The sequence below is a fragment of the Pseudorca crassidens genome, chromosome 2 (genome assembly GCF_039906515.1).
Source record: "Pseudorca crassidens isolate mPseCra1 chromosome 2, mPseCra1.hap1, whole genome shotgun sequence".
NCBI lineage: Eukaryota > Metazoa > Chordata > Mammalia > Artiodactyla > Delphinidae > Pseudorca > Pseudorca crassidens.
This window is the reverse complement of record NC_090297.1, coordinates 105,798,489-105,821,041: the sequence shown is the minus strand read 5'-3', so window position 1 is coordinate 105,821,041 and position 22,553 is coordinate 105,798,489. Positions and strand designations below refer to the sequence as shown.

Genomic DNA, 22,553 nt, shown 5'->3' with positions numbered 1-22,553 from the left:
GGAAAGTGGCTCGCGGGGAATTGTACCCATAAGCTGCAAGATTTACATAAGCCGAGCCCCATTCCTGACGGCTTAGGAGGCTTTTCTCCTCCAACCCCCGCCCTGTCCCCGCCCTGCCGAGATGACCAATGGGCGGGCCGGCTGCTGAAGGGGGAAGTGACGTCACCATGGCCGCCCACTTCGGGAGCCCACCAAGCCGAGGTAACACGCCTCTTACCCTTTATCTGAGATACAGCCGGATTTTGCCAGCCTCCTCGAATTCTTACCTTTTGTCCTGTGTTACACGCCGGGGAAAGGAATTCTGGGATCGTGTGTTACGCTGATCCAAAAATTTTTTAAGTAGTAAAGAAGTTGTAAAACAATGGATACAAGTATATATTTATGTATGTGTTTTGTGTATAAACATACAGATTCAGGGTTACATCTCAGAGTGCTACTCGGTGTATCGTCTGTGCACGTCTTTCCTACTTCATTCTCATGGTATCCCAGGGACCATGTTTTTCCTTTCCCCACCATACAGAATACAAGAAATGAAGATTCTGAAAAAGAAGCTGATGACCAAGGGATGATAAGGGATAGAAAGATGACGTGTTTGCTTGAAGAGTGAGGTTTGTTTGTTTGTTTTCTCTTACTGGGTAAGACTGGGTTAGACCTGAGGGCGGGGAGCGGGGAGACTGCCGAAAGCAGGCAACTTGTGTTTTCAGACCAGAGAGCAAGGAGTGGCGTAACTTGATTCTTGAGGGTGCCTTTTGTTGTAGTTTCTTAGGACAGGGCCGAAAGTAAGCTCATTACACGAGATGAATTGTGCCAAAGCACAGCAGTAGAGGGCTGCCGCTCGCTCAGGCAAAACAGCGCCGTCTGTCCTGCTGTGGTAACTTTTATTAAAGCATTATCTAGGTTTACACTTTAAGACTTGTTTTCTTAACATTTCAGAAGTGCCAAAGCAGCAACCTATGTTTTTATTAATTATACAAGCAATAATTGGCTTTCGTGAGTACCTGCCGTGCTTCGTCCTTGAGCGCAAGAACAGCACAAAGTTCCCACCATTATTTTGATTATACTGAAGTAGCACAAGGACATTTCCTTGCGTTCCCACCACTCTGATTATACTGAGGACATCTCATGGATCAGTGCCCAAAGCACTCAATGCTTCTTTTGCAGGCCCCCGGTTTGCCGGGGGTGCGCTCGAAGCATTCAGAACTGTTCACAACTCTGGCTTATTCGCAGGCCCCCAGTTTGCCGGGGGGTGGCGCTCAAAGCAATCAGGACTGTTTGCAGTTCTGGCTTATTCGCCAGCCCCCAGTTTGCTGGGGGGGGGGCTCATGGGTCACGTCTCCTTTCCATGTCCTCAGTTATCCCACTACAGCCTTTGGCTTAAGGGGGAAGCTGACTCTTCCGGAGAATCCTGGAGCTGACAGCAAAGGAACTCAGCGCTCAGCCAACTTCCAGGAAGAAGCTTCCTTTCTTCCCCCTGCTTTCCCTCTTTCCCCTCCTTTTCCTCTCTGCAGCCATCAGAAATAAGCTCTGGCTCGTTTCATCTGAAACATACTTTATTCCAGGGATAGTAATAGCTCAGAGAATCTCCAGCAAACTGGAGAACCAGACTGTACAAACAGGGAAGAATAAGAAAGGCCAATGGAAGGGAGCACACAGACCAAATGGGAAGGACACTAGTGCCCCCTGCTGAGTGACAGACCCTGTAGCTTTGCACAGGTGACACTACTGGCCCTGGACACTAGACACTGCCAATGGCTCCATGACTTCTGCTGCACCTGGTCGGTGTTAAACTAAGGATCTTGAGGTAGGGAGATTCTTCTGTTGCAGGGGACAGAAAAAATTTCCCCAGGGCCTACTCCTTGTGTCTCTCAACTCCTGTCAAATGCTGGAGTAGCTGTTGCTGATGGGGATTGGCCAGCTCTTGGTAATAGACCCACATCTTAGCCCCTAGGAAAACTAAGTCAGCGAGTGCGTGATCCTTAAAAGTTGCAGAATGTGGGAAGTTTCTCATACAAACAAAGGGGGCTCAGATACTAGATGGCCTAGATATGACAAAAGACCCTCCTGTGCCCAACACCCTGTAGCCAGCCCTGTGGGGAGCATTATAAATCCAGTTCTGAAGCCCCTGCTACCCTGTCCCAACCATACACCCGTGAACACCCAGTTTTGGATGGTGTTAGACTTTTACCCTGAGCACAGGGTGAGGGTTTCGACTCCTTATATGGTGATGGTTGATATATCACTCAGTATTATTTACATTATCTACACTGAGAATTGAAAAGTTTGAAAGTTCACATTTCTGGGGATAGAGTAATTGTTCTAAAGCCATGGTAACAAATAACCACCAGAAGTGGTTTTTAAATCCTCTCTATCTACCAGTGTCCACTGTAGGAGTTTCCTGTTGCTATTGTAACACATTACCACACACTTAGTGACTTAAAACAACACACATTTTTTATCTTATGGTTCTGGAGATCAGAAGTCCAAGATGCATCTCACTGGGCTAAAATCAATCTGACAGTGGAGGTGAGGTTCTTTCTGGAGGCTCTAGGGGAGAATCTCTTTCTTTGCCTTTTCCAGCCTCTTGAAGATGCCCACATTCTACTCTCACAGCCCCCTTCCATCTTCATAGCCAGTCACAGCTGATCAGGTTATTCTCACAATGCATTATTCTGAGACCAAATCTTCCTCCCTCTTTCACTTATATGGACCCTTGTGATTCCATTGGACCCTCCAGGATAATCTCCCCATCTCAAGGTCCTTAATTTAATCACACCTGCAAAGTCTCTCTTGCCATGTCAAGTAACATGTTCACAAATTCCAGGGACCAGGATGTGGACATCTTTGGGGAAGCATTATTCTGCCGCCACAGCCAGTCTCCTCAGTGAACACATTTCTGCAAACATATCAGTCAGTGGTGGCTCCTCTCTTCTGAAAGTCAGCCAGGTGAAAACAACTGAGTCCACTGCCTTTGAGTGTCAGCCAGTCAACAGCCGTGCCCCGTGTTGAGGCATCTGAGTCAGAGAGAGAGAAGGAGAAAGTCTGTGGGGAGAGGAATCTGAGGCCCCAGTGCCTGGGAAGTTCCCAGGGACCAGAGCTGAGAGCTGCAAACACCTTCATGGGAGGAGGAGGCTGGAGAGGGTGTTAGGAACTGAATGTATGTGTTCCACCACCTGCCCCCCAAATTCATATCTTGAACCCTAATCCCTGTGGGGCTGTATTTGGAGAAGGGGCCTTTAAGGAAGTAATTAAGATTAAATGAGGTCATAAGCTTGGAGCCCTGATCTGACAGGATTAATGTCCTTAAATGAAGAGAGCTTGGGTCCTGCCCTATCCCAGCTCAAGCAAGGAGAAAAGGCCATGTGAGGACCCAGCGAGGCATCTGCTGTCTACAAGCCAGGAAGAGAGCTCGCAGCAGAAACTGAATTGGCAGGAACTTCCAATCTTGATCTTGGACTTCCAGTCTCCAGAATGTGTGAAAACAGATTTCTGGTTAAGCCACCCTGTCTATAGTATATTTTTCTGGAAACCCAAGCTGACTAATACAGATGGTCGCTTAGCCATTGGCCTAAGCAGCTTCTCCTACGTGGTCCTTTCTGGGATCTGCCCCAGTTTTGTTCATTTCTTGTAATTAGCACTCACCACCTGCTTTGCCCTTCTTAAGGGTGATCCATGACTTTGGAATGAGGATTGATCACCTGGTTTAGGATTTCATAGTGCAATTTACTCCATGTAGCAATGACCTGCACCAAGGATCTTCTTAGAATTTCTTTTGAATGAGTTTGACATCTTCCCAAATTTCAACCTAGCATGACTTGGACAGCTGGACTGAGATTCTGCAGAGTGACCCCGTGACCCCATGTGGCCTGCATTTCCTTTTCTCAGGAGAGATTTCCGTGCTTTGGACTCTCCAGAACCACAGACCAGGGTTTGGCTACTGGTAAGGGATCTGTGCCTAGCTCTGGGGAAACCTAGGGGGAAAGGAAAGATCCCCAGAATCAAGGCATGGGAGGCTGCTCTTGTGGGGATAAAGGAGTCTGGAGGATGAGAGGGGAGGCTGGGGTGTGTGTGTGTCCAGCATGAGGTCAGGGGAAGTTCAAGAGAGGGCAGCTGCCATTCTGGGACCAGAGGCTAGAACCTCCATGGCATTCATGCTCTGGCCATCATCCTCCTTATTCTTCCTCAGCTTCCGCCTCCCCCTTCCTCGCCATCCTCCCCTATCTTCTCCCCAGGCTTTTTTGTTCCCACTCCTCCTTCTTGTTCCTGCCCCTCTTGCTCCCATCCTCCCATCCCTTCCCCCCGACCCCCAGAGCAGGCCAACATGGGAAGGCACTGCCCCAGTCTGAGAGGACGACGAGGGAGTATCTTCCACCAGCCTGAGAAACACAAACACGTTGCTCTCTGGTCAGAACCTGGTTTGGAGGAGACAGAGCAAGATGGCTCTGCCTGAGGAGCTCATCCTCCACAGCCAACCCAGGCAGCACGGGCCCTAGGCCGACCCCGGGGATGTGTGGCCAAAAGTCAGGAAGCTCTGGACATGGATTGCTGACATCTGGTCCACAAGATTCCGGACAAGTTAATATCTTGGTGCCTGCCTTCTTTACAAGGCAAGTTCCAAGGGAAGGACTGTGGCTCCCCTTCCTGGCCGCCTGGCGAAGGCACACAAGGATCCCTCTGTTCATGCAAGGGTGGGTCTGAGAAAACCCTCCCATCTGTTCCACGGAGACCAGCTGAAAGTTCATAGTGAGAAGTTAGTGGCGTCCCAGGTGCACCGACTCTACCACCACCTTCACCTCCTCCACCACGCACTCTTTGTCTCCGATGAGATTTCTACCATCAGAGTCAGCCTTGGAGGGGGGGAAAAGGCCACACTTTGGAAAAAAAAAAAAAAAAAGATCTAAAGAGACTAGTACTTGTGCAATTTTATGGACAGCAGTGAAGCACTCCTAGGGTTCTAAGCTGACTTTATCTTGATTCACTGGTCTAGATTGTGCCTTCAGGTAGTGTCTTATTTTAACTAAACTTTGTTGAAATTAGAGAAGTTCTTTTCTTCATAGTTCCAATATTAGTTGGCATCTGAGTTAATAGTTTTGTGACCAGCAGAATAATACTGTCTCCCCCAGGATGTGCCTGCTGTAATTCCCCCACCTGTTCATATATTACACCACATAGGAAAGGCAACTTTGCAGATGTGATTCGGGTAAAGACCTTGTGATGAGATTATCTTGGGCCATTCAGGTGGGCCCCATGAAATTACATGGGGCCTTAGAATTGAGAGGCAGAAAAGGTCAAAATGGTGTGAAATTAGAAGGACTCTACCTGCTGTTCTGGTTTTGAAGTTGTAGGAAGGGGTCAAAAGCCAAAGAATGTGGGAGACGTCTAAAAACTTGCTAGGAAAGCAAGGAAAGAGATTATCCCTTACAGCCTCCAGAAGGTAAAGCAGTTCTGTTGACCCCTTGATTTTAGTCCAGTGAGATCTTTGTTGGACTCCTAACCTACAGAATTGTAATATAATAAAAGTGTGTTCTTTTAAGACACTAAAGTTATGGTCACTTGTTACAGCAGAAATAGAAAACCAATTCAGTAAATGTCTAGCATATTCACTTTAGCAGTAATAAGATCTGGGGGATATAATAAACCCTGTATAAATTCTACAGGTTGTTTGCCTGTCTTAGGTTGACAGATCAAGAGATATTTGTACATGTTTGGGCTTCCCTGGTGGCACAGTGGTTAAGAATCTGCCTGCCAATGCAGGGGACACGGGTTCGAGCCCTGGTCCGGGAAGATCACACATGCCGCGGAGCAACTAAGTTCGTGTGCCACAACTAATGAGCCTGTGCTATAGAGCCCGCGAGCCACAACTACTGAAGCCCGTGCACCTAGAGCTCATGCTCTGCAACAAGAGAAGCCACCGCAATGAGAAGTCCTCGCACCGCAATGAAGAGTAGCCCCCACTCGCCGCAACTAGAGAAAGCCCATGCAGCAACGAAGACCCAAAGCAGCCAAAAATAAATAAGTAAAATAAATAAATAAATAAAATAAATTTATTTTAAAAAGATGTTTGTACATGTTTGAAGCATTACATTAGGTACCTGCCATCTTTCTTCCTTTCCATTTTTTTTCCTAAAGGGCTCACCCTATTTCCTGCACAGGACCCGACATGGTTCTCATTTGAATTATGGCAAGTTGGAAGACATTGGTGGTCATGCAGGTTGATTTTATTTTTAAGAATGAGTTCTGTTTCTGACATAAAGAGGAAAAGAATGTAAGTTATGAAAAGTTAAATATCTTCCATTCCAAAGATACATTTTTTGCAACTTCTTTAATAGGGTAAAGAACTACATTTCAAAGGGTGAAACACAAGAATGGCTATTGGGAATTTTCCCCATAAGTAATTTGTGACTTGATCCTGACCAGCTCTGAGATCTGTATGATTCATGTTGTTGCTTTCATAAATGTTATGTCCATAAAATGGAGTTCTTAGAAGCAATATTTGAGTTCTCCACTGGATTTAGGAAGAATTGCTGGGATGCTTGAATAACTGCAGAGCAAGAGGCCCTCAAATTTTCCTACTTTGTCTTTAAGTAATACTTCATAGTTTGGCTGACTTTTCATCCATTCTGCTGATTCTGTCAGTGAGATCCTCTTTATTGACAGCCAAAGGCACTCATGGAAAATGCTTAAACAACCAAGTGTAAAAGCAGAAGTTGAGGTCACTTCATCTACTATGAAAGTGGGGCATGTCTCTATCTCAGACCTGAGTCTGTTGATGGATGTGTTTGTTATTGTTGTTGGTGGTTGTGATCATGGTTGAATTTTTTGTTTGTGTTATTGTTTGTTTTAATTTATTATTACCTCTAGGGTATAATTGTGGAATGATAGCTTTATTTTAATTCTGGAATGCAAAAGAACATAACTAAGGTCTTTTCCCAAAGGAAGATCTTAAGTTCGTTACGTCAACATTTATGGTGTGACTTAAACACTTTTCAGTTAAAGTTTCTTAATTAAAGGAAAAGAAATGTATTTATAATTTTGATTCAGTGTTATCGAGCAATGTGTTTTAAACTGTGATCTGTAGCCCACCTGCATCAGAAACATCTGCTTGTGTTTATGTGAAAAATGTAGACTCTAGGGCCCCACGCCGATGAAATCTCTTGGGATTGGAGCCCAGGAAGTAGCTTCTGTAATCTCCACAGCTGATTCTAAGGCACTCTAAATGTAAGAACTACCCTTTTATATTTTTAGACTGGAGATTTTTCCAAAATGACAGGAGAGTAAATCATTCTTTTAAACTTAGACTTCAAGCATTAGACAGTGAGGTGAGCTCTTAGTGCCAGTTTGTCTTTCCTATTCTCACCCGCTCAGTCTAAGGACTGGTGCAGAAATGGGAAACAAAATAGGTAGTGAAAACCTTTTATCTCTTTATATACATTTCCCTTTAATAGCCACCAGAAGGACTTTCATTTCCTCACGCTGACCCTCTCCGTCAGTTATGTTGGCCGTTAACATATCACTATAGCAACACATATAAATATATATTATACATTTATACACACATAATCATGTTCTAAGCACTGTGAAGACACAGATTAGGCTTTAGCACAACTGGGAACCTCACACATGTCACTTAAAAATGATCACTGGTTTGCTTTACACAAGACTTCCAATGAGCTTGGTGTGGCCATTAGTCCCCAAATCACAGGGTGGAGTTAGGATGACAAAACAAGACACCATACTTAGAGAGACGTCAGTACACTTCTTGGAGATCATAAAAGAATAGAAATAGGAGGTCTAGGCTAAGCATAAGATGGCATCTGGGAGTCACTGCTCTCACCACGTGGATTCAAAGAACTCGGGTGTTGCAGTGTAGACCGACGCCCAGCCTGTGACCCAGCTGTGCTGGCCCCGGGTCAGGTCGTCGGGCCCCTGCCAACACTGTCCTGCAGGGCACCGCTGCTCAGTCCTGAGCTTCTCGATCTGCCGTGGAGCTCCAGCGTGGGGACCACATGCTCCATTGCTAGGAAGCAGGTCCTATTTCCCCTGAGTTGACCCTCAGAGGATGAGGTGAGAAATGTGCTGTTGCTGGTTCCCGAGCCCCTGGGGCGTTCAGAAGCAGTGCCACAAGGTCTTCTACAAACTGTGCCTGTTCTGCTTAGTGCTGGGCCCGGTGGACCTTGGCTGGTTATTCCTCAACTGCAGGAGAGGCCCTCTGCCTTTCGCCCTGCCCTACCAGGCCACATCTCTGACTCCTTCCAGACCCTCCAGCAGGTGTGGAGGAGTGGGGCCCAGATCCTCCTCAGCAGACAGGGAGCTGTGAAGAAGGGGGGCAGCCCATCCTTCCTGCAGTTTTAAGGACCTCTGGTGGCTTCGCTTCTTGCCTCTGATGGCTCCTGGAAGGCAAGGGTCACAGGACTGGAGTGCATGGCAGAGCCCTTAGGGATTTCGCCTGGAGGCCAAAATACCACAGTCAAAGTAAGACTCCATTATCAGGCACTGCTGGTGGCTAACTGAGGCTGGAGAGGGATCTGAGTGGTGACAGAAGCCAGGAGCACGGTGAGAGCCTGTCACGAGGATGAGCTGAGGGGACGCGCTGAGGTCTGGAGGAGCAACTGGGGCCACCAGGTTGGAGAAGCTTCCCACCACCTCCTGTGGTCATATCTCTGCTCAAATCCACTGCACACCGGATCCTACCACTCCCTCTTCAGGGGCCAGTTCACTCTCCAATTCACTTTGGAGCAAAAGGATGGCTTTTGCAATCTCCCAGGAAAGGAAATGCTTAGTATGAAACAGGCATATATAGAAGCAGCCTGTTGTAGGAAGGAGAGGACATTTTGCAGGGACGTCCTCCTATTAAAGTTTATGTTCTGTTTACTTGCTGAGGAGGGGGAGGGGCCAGGTCAGCAGGGACCTCAGAGATCATCTAACTCTAGTGCCCCCTCTTATAGATGAGGGTCAGCAGGCTCACAGAGACTGGGGCCAGCCAAAGCCACACAGCCACTTAGCAACAAGCCTGGGATTAGATCCCAGGCTTGGGGCCTTTCTAGTGGACTAGGGGAAGTAGAGAGGAAACTTCCAAACTGGTGAAGCCAGTGAGTATGAGAGGTTGTTGGGTTACCTTTGCTGGGAGAGGAATGAGTCTTCATAGAGGCAATGTTGTGAGTGTTCTTCTAAAAAGGCTCAGGAAAGAAAGGAATCATCAGAGGAAAACGTAAGGGATTGCCAAAAAAAAAAAAATAAAAAATCATGGCCCAGCCCCTTTTCACACTGCGGGCTCCACATTCTCTGAGGAACATTTAGAAACATTCTTAGGAATATGCTCAATAGCTTATGGCAAAGCTTTAAAGTCCAAGGTAAAAGTGTTATTTTCTGATTTTTTTCTTTTATTTTTAATTGAAGTATAGTTGGCATACAATGTTATGTTAGTTTCTGGTGTACAGCACAGTGATTCAGTGATATATATTCTTTTTCATATTCTTTTCAATTATGGTTTATAACAGAAGATTGAATAGTGTTCCCTAAAAACAGTACGACCTTCTTTTTTATCTATTTTTCTGCTTTATTTATAGTTTGTATCTGCTAATCCCAAATTCCTAATTTATCCACCCCCCACCCGTTTTCCCCTTTGGTAACCATAAGTTTGTTTTCTATGTCCATGAGCCTATTTCTCTTTTGTAAATAAGTTAATTTGTGTCATATCTTAGATTCCATATATAAGTGATATCATATGATATTTGTCTTTCCCTTTCTGACTTACTTCATTTAGTATGATAATCTCTAGGTCCATCCATGTTGCTGCAAATGGTATTATTTCATTCTTTTTTATGGCTGAGTAATATTCCATTGTGTATATCTACCACATCTCCTTTATCCATTCATCTGTTGATGCACCTTTAGGTTGCTTCCATGTCTTGGCTATTGTAAATAGTACTGCTGTGAACCTTAGGGTGCATGTATCTTTTCTTTTTTTTTTTTTTTAACATCTTTATTGGGGTATAATTGCTTTACAATGGTGTGTTAGTTTCTGCTTTATAACAAAGTGAATCAGTTATACATATACATATGTTCCCATATGTCTTCCCTCTTGCATCTCCCTCCCTCCCACCCTCCCTATCCCACCCCCCCAGGCTGTCACAAAGCACCGAGCCAATATCCCTGTGCCATGCGGCTGCTTCCCACTAGCTATCTACCTTACATTTGTTAGTGTGTATATGTCCGTGACTCTCTCTTGCCCTGTCACAGGTCACCCTTCCCCCTCCCCATGTCCTCAAGTCCATTCTCCAGTAGGTCTGCGTCTTTATTCCTGTCTTACCCCTACCCCTTCATGACATTTTTAAAAATTAAATTCCATATATATGTGTTAGCATACGGTATTTGTCTTTTTCTTTCTGACTTACTTCACTCTGTAAGACAGACTCTAGGTCTATCCACCTCATTACAAATAGCTCAATTTCATTTCTTTTTATGGCTGAGTAATATTCCATTGTATATGTGCCACATCTTCTTTATCCATTCATCCCATGATGGGCACTTAGGTTGTTTCCACCTCCGGGCTATTGTAAATAGAGCTGCAATGAACATTTTGGTACATGACTCTTTTTGAATAATGGTTTTCTCAGGGTATATGCCCAGTAGTGGGATTGCTGGGTCATATGGTAGTTCTATTTGTAGTTTTTTAAGGAACCTCCATACTGTTCACCACAGTGGCTGTATCAATTTACATTCCCACCAACAGTGCAAGAGTGTTCCCTTTTCTCCACACCCTCTCCAGCATTTATTGTTTCTAGACTTTTTGATGATGGCCATCCTGACTGGTGTGAGGTGATACCTCATTGTAGTTTTGATTTGCATTTCTCTAATGATTAGTGATGTTGAGCATTCTTTCATGTGTTTGTTGGCAATCTGTATGTCTTCTTTGGAGAAATGTCTATTTAGGTCTTCTGCCCATTTTTGGATTGGGTTATTTGTTTTTTTGTTATTGAGGGACATGAGCTGCTTATAAATTTTGGAGATTAATCCTTTGTCTGTTGCTTCATTTGCAAATATTTTCTCCCATTCTGAGGGTTGTCTTTTGGTCTTGATTATGGTTTTCTTTGCTGTGCAAAAGCTTTGAAGTTTCATTAGGTCCCATTTGTTTATTTTTGTTTTTATTTCCATTACTCTAGGAGGTGGGTCAAAAAGGATCTTGCTGAAATTTATGTCACAGAGTGTTCTGCCTATGTTTTCCTCTAAGAGTTCGATAGTTTCTGGGCTTACATTTAGGTCTTTAATCCATTTTGAGCTTATTTTTGTATATGGTGTTAGGGAGTGATCTAATCTCATACTTTTACATGTACCTGTCCAGTTATCCCAGCACCATTTATTGAAGAGGCTGTCCTTTCTCCATTGTATATTCCTGTTTCCTTTATCAAAGATAAAGTGACCATGTGTGCATGAGTTTATGTCTGGGCTTCCTATCTTTTAGTATGATCTATCTTTCTGTTTTTGTGCCAGTACCATACTGTCTTGATTACTTTAGCTTTGTAGTATAGTCTGAATTCAGGGAGCCTGATTCCTCCAGCTCCGTTTTTCGTTCTCAAGATTGCTTTGTCTCTTCGGGATCTTTTGTGTTTCCATACAAATTGTGAAATTTTTTGTTCTAGTTCTGTGTAAATGCCAGTGGTAGTTTGATAGGGATTGCATTGAATCTATAGATTGCTTTGGGTAGTAGAGTCGTTTTCACAATGTTGATTCTTCCAATCCAAGAACATGGTATATCTCTCCATCTATTTCTATCATATTTAATTTCTTTCATCAGTGTCTTATAATTTTCTGCATACAGGTCTTTTGTCTCCATACGTAGGTTTATTCCTAGATATTTTATTCTTTTTGTTGCAATGGTAAATGGGAGTGTTTTCTTGATTTCACTTTCAGATTTTTCATCATTAGTGTATAGGAATGCAAGAGATTTCTGTGCATTAATTTTGTATCCTGCTACTTTGCCAAATTCATTAATTAGCTCTAGTAGTTTTCTGGTAGCATCTTTAGGATTCTCTATGTATAGTATCATGTCATCTGCAAACAGTGACAGATTTACCTCTTCTTTTCCGATTTGGATTCCTTTTATTTACTTTTCTTCTTTGATTGCTGTTGCTAAAACTTCCAAAACTATGTTGAATAAGAGTGGTGAGAGTGGACAACCTTGTCTTATTCCTGATCTTAGTGGACATGCTTTCAGTTTTTCACCATTGAGGACGATGTTGGCTGTGGGTTTGTCATATATGGCCTTTATTATGTTGAGGAAAGTTCCCTCTATGCCTACTTTCTACAGGGTTTTTATCATAAATGGGTGTTGAATTTTGTCGAAAGCTTTCTCTGCATCTATTGAGATGATCATATGGTTTTTCTCTTTCAATTTGTTAATATGGTGTATTGTGTTGATTGATTTGCATATATTGAAGAATCCTTGCATTCCTGGAATAAACCCCACTTGATCATGGTGTATGATCCTTTTAATGTGCTGTTGGATTCTGTTTGCTAGTATTTTGTTGAGGGTTTTTGCATCTATGTTCATCAGTGATATTGGCCTGTAGTTTTCTTTCTTTGTGACATCCTTGTCTGGTTTTGGTATCAGGGTGATGGTGGCCTTGTAGAATGTGTTTGGGAGTGTTCCTCGCTCTGCTATATTTTGGAAGAGTTTGAGAAGGATAGGTGTTAGCTCTTCTCTAAATGTTTGATAGAATTCGCCTGTGAAGCCATCTGGTCCTGGGCTTTTGTTTGTTGGAAGATTTTTAATCACAGTTTCAATTTCAGTGCTTGTGATTGGTCTGTTCATATTTTCTATGGCTTCCTGATTCACTCTTGGCAGGTTGTACATTTCTAAGAATTTGTCCATTTCTTCCAGGTTGTCCATTTTATTGGCATAGAGTTGCTTGTAGTAACCTCTCATGATCTTTTGTACTTCTGCAGTGTCAGTTGTTACTTCTCCTTTTTCATTTCTAATTCTATTGATTTGAGTCTTCTCCCTTTTTTTCTTGATGAGTCTGACTAATGGTTTATCAATTTTGTTTATCTTCTCAAAGAACCAGCTTTTAGTTTTGTTGCTCTTTGCTATCATTTCCTTCATTTCTTTTTCATTTATTTCTGATCTGATTTTTATGATTTCTTTCCTTCTGCTAACTTCGGGGTTTTTTTGTTCTTCTTTCTCTAATTCCTTCAGGTGCAAGGTTAGGTTGTTTATTCGAGATGTTTCCTGTTTCTTAAGGTAGGATTGTATTGCTATATACTTCCCTCGTAGAACTGCTTTTGATGCATTCCATAGATTTTTGTATCATTTTCATTCATCTCTAGTTTTTTGGGTTTTTTTGCGGTACGCAGGCCTCTCACTGTTGCGGCCTCTCCCATTGTGGAGTACAGGCTCCAGACGCGCAGGCTCCAGACACGCCATGGCTCACGGGCCCAGCCTCTCCGTGGCATGTGGGATCCTCCCGGACCGGGGCATGAACCCATGTCCCCTGCATCAGCAGGCAGACTCTCAACCACTGCGCCACCAGGGAAGCCCCATAATCTCATGATTTTTTGTATCTTTGTGGTATTGGTGGTTATTTATCCTCTTTCATTTATTATTTTGTTGTTTGTGTCTTCTTTCCTTCTTAGTGAGCCTGGCTAAAGGTTTATCAATTTTGTTTTTCTTTTCAAAAAACCAGCTCTTGGTTTCATTATCTTTTCTATTTTTTAATTGCTATTTTATTTATTATCTATTTTGGGGGGCCCCACTGTGGGGCATGTAGGATCTCTTTTTTTAAATTTTTAATTCATTAATTTATTTTTATACAGCAAGTTTTTTATTAGTTATCCATTTTATACATATTAGTGTTAAGGTTAACACTATATATATATATATATATATATATATATATATATATATATATATAAATCCCAATCTCCCAATTCATCACACCACCACCCCCTGGGACTTTCCCCCCTTGGTGTCCATACGTTTGTTCTCTGCACCTGTGTCTCAGTTTCTGCCCTGCAAACTGATTCATCTGTACCATTTTTCTAGGTTCCACATATATGCATAATATACGATATTTGGTTTTCTCTTTCTCACTTACTTCACTCTGTATGACAGTCTCTAGATTCATCCACATCTCTACAAATGACCCAATTTCGTTCCTTTTTATGGCTGAATAATATTCCATTGTATATATATATCACATCTTCTTTATCCATTCATCTGTCGATGGGCATTTAGGTTGCTTCCATGTCCTGGCTATTGTAAAGAGTGCTGCAATGAACACTGGGGTGCATGTGTCTTTTTGAATTATGGTTTTCTCTTGGTATATGCCCAGTAGTGGGATTGCTGGGTCATATGGTAATTCTATTTTTAGTTTTTTAAAGAACCTCCATACTCTATACTCCATACTCTATACTCTATAGTATAGTGCCTACTCTATAGTTCTCTATAGTGGCTATATCAATGTACATTACCCCCAGCAGTACAAGAGGGTTCCCTTTTCTCCACACCCTCTCCAGCATTTATTGTTTGTAGATTTCCTGATGATGCCCATTCTAACTCATGTGAGGTGATACCTCATTTTAGTTTTGATTTGCATTTCTCTAATAATTAGTAATGTTGAGCAGCTTTTCATGTGCTTCTTGGCCATCTGTATATCTTCTTTGGAGAAATGTCTATTTAGGTCTTCTGTTCATTTTTGGATTGGGTTGTTTGTTATTTTAATATTGAGCTGCATGAGGTGTTTATATATTTTGGAAATTAATCCTTTGTCTGTTGATTCATTTGCAAGTATTTTCTCCCACTCTGAGGGTTGTCTTTTCGTCTTGTTTGTAGTTTCCTTTGCTTTGCAAAAACTTTTACGTTTCATTAGGTCACATTTGTTTATTTTTGTTTTTATTTCCATTACTCTAGGAGGTGGATCAAAAAAGATCTTACTGTGATTTATGTCAAAGTGTGTTCTTCCTATGTTTTCTTCTAAGAGTTTTATAGTGTCCAGTCTTACATTTAGGTCTCTAATCCATTTTGAGTTTATTTTTGTGTATGGTGTTAGGGAGTGTTCTAATTTCATTCTTTTACATGTAGCTGTCCAATCCTCCCAGCACCACTTATTGAGGACTGTCTTTTCTCCCTTGTATATCCTTGCCTCCTTTGTCATAGGTTAGTTGACCATAGGTGCATGGGTTTATCTCTGGGCTTTCTATCCTGTTCCATTGATCTATATTTCTGTTTTTGTGCCAGTACCATATTGTCTTCATTACTGTAGCTTTGTAGTAGTCTGAGGTCTGGGAGCCTGATTCCTCCCGCTCCATTTTTTCCCTGAAGACCGCTTTGGCTATTTGGGGTCTTTTCTGTCTCCATACAAATTTTAAGATTTTTTGTTCTAGTTCTGTAAAAAATGCCATTGGTGATTTGATAGGGATTGCATTGAAACTGTAGATTGCTTTAGGTAGTATAGTCATTTTCACAATATTGATTCTTCCAATCCAAGAACATGGTATATCTCTCCATCTGTTGGTATCATCTTTAATTTCTTTCATCAGTGTCTTATAGTTTTCTGCATACAGGTCTTTTGTCTCCCTAGGTAGGTTTATTCCTAGGTATTTTATTCTTTTTGTTGCAATAGTAAACAGGAGTGTTTCCTTAATTTCTCTTTCAGATTTTTCATCATTATTGTATAGGAATGCAAGAGATTTCTGTGCATTAATTTTGTATCCTGCAACTTTACCAGATTCATTGATTAGCTCTAGTAGCTTTCTGGTGGCATCTTTAGGATTCTCTATGTATAGTATCATGTCATCTGCAAGCAGTGACAGTTTTACTTCTTCTTTTCCAGTTTGTATTCTTTTTATTTCTTTTTCTTCTCTGATTGCCGTGGCTAGGACTTTCAAAACTATGTTGAATAATAGTGGTGAGAGTGGACATACTTGTCTTGTTCCTGATCTTAGAAGAAATCCTTTCAGTTTTTCACCATTGAGAATAATGTTTGCTGTGGGTTTGTCATATATGGCCTTTATTATGTTGAGGTAGGTTCCCTCTATGCCCACTTTCTGGAGAGTTTTTTTTAATCATAAATCGGTGTTGACTTTTGTCAAAAGCTTTCTCTGCATCTATTGAGATGATCATATGGTTTTTCTTCTTCAATTTGTTAATATGGTGTATCACATTGATTGATTTGAGTATATTGAAGAATGCTTGAATCCCTCGGATAAATCCCACTTGATCATGGTGTATGATCCTTTTAATGTGTTGTTGGATTCTGTTTGCTAGTATTTTGTTGAGGATTTTTGCATCTATATTCATCAGTGATATTGATCTATAATTTTCTTTTCTTGTAGTATCTTTGTCTGGTTTTGGTATCAGGGTGATGGTGGCCTCATAGAATGAGTTTGGGAGTGTTCCTTCCTCAGCAATTTTTTGGAAGAGTTTGAGAAGGATGGATGTTAGCTCTTCTCTAAATGTTTGATAGAATTCACCTGTGAAGCCATCTGGTCCTGGACTTTTGTTTGTTGGAAGTTTTTAATCATAGTTTCAATTTCATTACTTGTGATTGGTCTGTTCATATGTTCTATTTCTTCCTTGTTCAGTCTCAGAAGGTCGTGCTTTTCTAAGAATTTGTCCATTTCAATTTTATTGGCATAGTTGCTTGTAGTAGTCTCTTAGGATGCTTTGTATTTCTACAGTGTCTGTTGTAACTTCTTTTTCATTTCTAATTTTAATGATTTGAGTCCTTTCCCTCTTTTTCTTGACGAGTCTGGCTAATCCTTTATCAATTTTGTTTATCTTCTCAAAGAACTAGCTTTTAGTTTCATTGATCTTTGCTATTGCTGTCTTTGTTTCTATTTCATTTATTTCTCCTCTGATCTTTATGATTTCTTTCCTTATACTAACTTTGGGTTTTGTTTTTTCTTCTTTCTCTAATTCCTTTAGGTGTAAGGTTAGATTGTTTACTTGAGATGTTTGTTGTTTCTTGAGGTGGGATTGTATTGCTATAAACTTCCCTCTTAGAACAGCTTTTGCTGCATCCCATAGGTTTTGGATCATAGTGTTTTCATTGTCATTTGTTTATAGGTATTTTTTGATTTCCTCTTTGATTTCTTCAGTGATCTCTTGGTTATTTAGTAACGTTCTGTTTACTCTCCACATGTTTGTGTTTTTTATGTTTTTTTCCCTGTAATTGATTTCTAATCTCATAGCGCTGTGGTCAGAAAAGGTGCTTGATATGATTTCAATTTTCTTAAATTTACTGAGGCTTGATTTGTGACTGAAGATGTGGTCAATCCTGGAGAATGTTCTGTGAGCACTTGGGAAGAACGTGTAATCTGCTGTTTTTGGATGGAATGTCCTATAAATATCAGTTAAATCTATCTGGTCTATTGTGTCATTTAGAGCTTGTGTTTCCTTATTAATTTTCTCTTTGGATGATCTGTCCTTTGATGTAAGTGAGGTGTTAAAGTCCCCCACTATTATTGTGTTACTGTCAATTTCCTCTTTTAGAGCTGTTAGCAGTTGCCTTATGTATTGAGGTGCTCCTATGTTACAAGCATATATATTTATAATTGTTATATCTTCTTCTTGGATTGATCCCTTGATCATTATGTAGTGTCCTTCCTTGTCTCTTGTAACATTCTTTTTTTAAAGTCTATTTTATCTGATATGAGTATTGCTACTCCAGCTTTCTTTTGATTTCCATTTGCATGGAATATCTTTTTCCATCCCCTCACTTTCATTCTTTATGTGTCCCTAGGTCTGAAGTGGGTCTCTTGTAGATAGCATATATATGGGTCTTGTTTTTATATCCATTCAGCAAGCCTGTGTCTTTTGGTTGGAGCCTTTAATCCATTCACGTTTAAGGTAATTATTGATAAGTATGTTACTATTACCATTTTCTTAACTGTTTTGGGTTTGTTTTTATAGGTCCTTTTCTTCTCTTGTGGTTCCCACTTAGAGAAGTTCCTTTAGAATTTGTTGTAGACCTGCTTTGGTGGTGCTGAATTCTCTTAGCTTTTGCTTGTCTGTAAAGCTTTTGATTTCTCTGTTGAATCTGAATGAGATCCTTGCCAGATAGAGTAATCTTGGTTGTAGGTTCTTACCTTCCATCACTTTAAATATGTCATGCCACTTCCTTCTGGCTTGTAGAGTTTCTGCTGAGAAGTCAGCTGTCATCTTATGGGAGTTCCCTTGTGTGTTATTTGTCGTTTTTTCCTCGTTGCTTTCAATAATTTTTCTTTGTCTTTAATTTTTGCCAATTGGATTACTATGTGTCTCAGTGTGTTTCTCCTTTGATTTATCCTGTATGGGACTCTCTGCGCTTCCTGGAGTTGGGTGGCTATTTCCTTTCCCATGTTATGGACGTTTTCAACTATAATCTCTTCAAATATTGGGTCATTTCTCTCTCTCCTTTCTCCTTCTGGGACCTGTATAATGCGAATGTTGTTGGTTTAATGTTGTCCCAGAGCTCTCCTAGGTTGTCTTCATTTCTTTTCATTCTTTTTTCTTTATTCTGTTCTGCAGCAGTGAATTCCACCATTCTGTCTTCCAGGACACTTATCCGTTCTTCTGCCTCAGTTATTCTGATATTGATTCCTTCTAGTGTATTTTTCATTTTAGTTATTGTATTGCTCATCTCTGTTTATTTGTTCTTTAATTTTTCTAGGTCTTTGTTAAGTATTTCTTGTATCCTCTCGATCTTTGCCTCCATTCTTTTTCCATGGTCCTGGATCATCTTCACTATCATTATTCTGAATTCTTTTTCTGGAAGGTTGCCTCTCTCCACTTCATTTAGTTGTTTTTCTGGGGTTTTATCTTTTTCCTTCATCTGGAACATAGCCCTCTGCAGTTTCATCTTGTCTATCTTTCTGTGAATGTGGTTTTTGTTCCACAGGCTGCAGGACTGTAGTTCTTCTTGCTTCTGCTGTCTTCCCTCTGGTGTATTAAGCTATCTATGAGGCTTGTACAAGTTTCCTGATGGGAGGGATTGCTGGTGGGTAGAGCTGGCTGTTGCTCTGTTGGGCAGAGCTCAGTAGAACTTTAATCCACTTGTCTGTTGATGGGTGGGGCTGGGTTCCCTTCCTGTTGGTTGTTTGGCTTAAGGCAACCCAAAACTAGAGCCTACCATGGCTCTTTGGTGGGGCTAATGGCGGACTCTGGAAGGGCTCACTCCAAGGAGTACTTCCCAGAGCTTCTGCTGCCAGTGTCCTTGTCCTCACGGTGAGACACAGCCACCCCCAACCTCTGCAGGAGACCTTCCAACACTAGCAGGTAGGTCTGGTTCAGTCTCCTATGGGGTCACTGCTCCAACCCCTGGGTCCCAATGCACACACTACTTTGTGTGTGTCCTCCAAGAGTGGAGTCTCTGTTTCCCCCAGTCCTGTTGAGGTCCTGTAATCCAATACCACTAGCCTTCAAAGTCTGATTCTTCAGGAATTCCTTCTCCTGTTGCCAGACCCCCAGGTTGGGAAACCTGACATGGGGCTCAGAACCTTCACTCCAGTTGGTGGACTCCTGTGGTATAAGTGTCCTCCATTTTGTTAGTCACCCACCCAGCAGTTATGGGATTTGATTTTATTGTGATTGCGCCCCTCCTACAATCTCATTTTGGCTTTTCCTTTGTCTTTGGATGTGGGGTATCTTTTCTGGTGAGTTCCAGTTTCTTCATGTTGATGATTGTTCAGCAGTTAGTTGTGACTCCAGTGCTCTCGCAATAGGGAGTGAGAGCATGTCCTTCTACTCTGCCATCTTGAACCAGTCTCTCTATTTATTATCTTTCCGATCATTGTTATTGTTTTCCTCCCGCTACTTTGGGCTTGGCTTGTTTTTCTCTAATGCCTTTAGGTGATAGGTTAGTATGTTTATTTGAGATTTTTCTTGTTTCTTGAGGAAGGCCTGCAACAGTATAAATTTCCATCTTAGGACTACTTTTGCTGCATACAATAGGTTTTGGTGTGTACTTTCCGTTTTCATTTGTCTGAAGTTATTTTCTGATTTCCTCTTTGACTTCGTCACTGAGCCATTGGCTTTTTAGTAGCACGTTGGTTAGTCTCCACGTGTTTGTTCTTTTTCCATTTTTCTTTCAGCAACTGATTTCTAGTTCCATACATTTATGGTTGGAAAAACTGCTTGATATAATTTCTGTCCTCTTAAATTTGTTGAGATTTGTTTTGTGGTCAGCATGAAATCTATCCTGGAGAATGTCCTATGTGCACTTGGCAAGAATGTGTATTCTGTTGTTTCTGGATGTAATGTCCTACTGTCTGTTAAGTCCAGCTGCTCTATTGTATCATTTAAGATCACTGTTGAGTTATTAATTTTTTGTCTGGATGGTGTGTCCATTGATGTAAGTGGGAGGTCAAATTCCCTTAGTATTATTGTAAATATCTTCCTTTATGTTGGTTAGTATCAATATTTGCTTTTATATTTAGTGGCTTCTGTATTGGGTGTGCATATGTTAAGGAGCATAATATCCTCTTCTTGTACTAACCCTTTTATCATTATATAATACCCTTCTGTTTCTTTTATTATAGTCTTGGTTCAAAGTCTATTTTGTCTGATATGAGTATTGCTACCCCCACTTTCTTCTTGTATCTGTTTGCATGAAATATCTTTTTCTATCCATGCACTTTCAGTCTCTATGTGTCTTTAGCTCTGAAATGAGTGCCTCTTAGCATATAGAAGGGTTTTTTTTTCCAATCAGCCACCTATGTCTTTTGAATGGGTCATTTAGTCTGTTGACATTTAAGGTAATTATTGACAGGTATGTACTTATTGCCATTTTATTGTTTTCCATTTGTTTTTGTAGTCCTTCTCTGTTCATTTTCTCTTCTCTTTGTTTCTTTGCCTTGTTTTGAAGATTTTCTTTAGCAGTGTGCTTTTGTTCCTTTCTTTTTAGTTTTCACATATCTTTTGTAGGCTTTTGATTTGTGGTTACCATGGGGTTCATAAATGTTGACCTATATCTGCTTGTTTTAAACTACTAGTCATTTAAGTTTAAACACATTCTAAAAGATTTATGTTTTCTTCTCCTCTCCCCCGCATTTCATTTTTTGATGTTGTATTTTACATATTCACGTTTATCCCGTTTATTGTAATTTTAGTTGCTTTTATGATTCTTCCCTTTTCTTTTTTTCTTTTAAGCCTACAGCACCCAGTATTCCCAGGTTGTCTCCCATCCAAGTACTAACCAGGCCGACGCTGCTTAGCTTCCAAATCAGACAAAATAGGACATGTTCAGGGTGGTATAAAAGTAGACCTTTTCTCTTTTAATATTCATACTTAAGTGGTTGATCCTCAGTCCTTACTATATATTTCCCTCACCTAGTGGGATTTTCCCTTTAATATAGAGTCTTATTCCTTTTCCACTTAGAGAAATCTCTTTAACATTTCTTTTAGTGTAGTTTTAGTGTTGATGAACTTTTTAAGTCTTTGCTTCTCTGATAAGTTTTTTTTTTTAATAAATTTATTTATTTTTGGCTGTGTTGGGTCTTCATTGCTGCACATAGGCTTTCTCTAGTTGCAGCAAGCGGAGACTACTCTTCGTTGCGGTGCACGGGCTTATCACTGTGGTGGCTTCTCTTGTTGCAGAGCACGGGCTCTAGGCATGCGGGCTTCAGTAGTTGTGCTGCACGGGCTCAGTAGTTGTGGCTCACGGGCTCTAGAGTGCAGGCTCAGTAGTTTTGGCGCACAGGCTTAGTTGCTCTGCAGCATGTGGGATCTTCCCGGACCAAGGATGAACCCGTGTCCCCTGCGTTGGTAGGCGGATTCTCAACCACTGAGCCACCAGGGAAGTCCCTCTGATAAATTTTTATCTCTTCTATTCTAAATGATGATATTTCTGGGTAGAGTATTCTAGGTTGCAGGTTTTTCCCTTTCAGCAAAAAGGAAAGGGAATATATCATGCCAGTTATTTCTGAACCTCAGAGTTTCTGAGAAAAATCAGCTGATAGTCTTATGGTGATTCCCTTATATATGAGTCTTTGTTTTTCTCTTGTTGCCTTTAGAATTCACTCTTTATCTTTAACTTTTGCCATTTTAATTATGATATGTTTTGGTGTGGGTCTGTTTGGATTCATTTAGTTTGGAAACCCTCTGTGCTTTCTGTTCCTGGATATCTGTTTCCACCTTCATCTTTGGGAAGTTTTCAGCCATAATTTCCTCAAATACATTTTCATTCCCCTTCTCTCTTTCTTCTCCTTCTGGGAACCTAATAATGTAAATATTCATTTACTTCATATTATCCCAGAAATCTCTTAAGCTGTTTTCATTTTTAAATTTGTTTTTCTTTATGCTGTTTTGATTGGGTGACTTCCGTTATTCTATCTTCCAGATCACTTATGCCTTCTTCAGTATCACCTAGGCTGCTGTTTATTCCATCCTTTAAAAAAAATATTTCAGGTGGGTGGTTTGTTGAATCTGTGGATGCAGAACCCACAGATACGGAGGTCCATCTATGTCCATCATTTCTGTGTATTTCTGTAGTATATGTTCCTTTAAAGAAAATTGTTTGATTTAGAAATATATTAGTGAGTACATATCTAATTTTTCTAACTCCTGCCCTATTGCCTTA

General features: G+C 41.1%; 1 long non-coding RNA gene across 1 annotated transcript; it reads left to right on the top strand.

Moving 5' to 3' along the window:
- Positions 1 to 108: 108 nt before the first annotated feature.
- Positions 109 to 6,008, top strand: LOC137211231 (uncharacterized). The gene is made up of 3 exons (XR_010936963.1): positions 109 to 201; positions 521 to 608; positions 5,752 to 6,008. It is a non-coding gene; the product is annotated as an uncharacterized lncRNA (long non-coding RNA).
- The last annotated feature ends 16,545 nt before the right edge of the window (positions 6,009 to 22,553 follow it).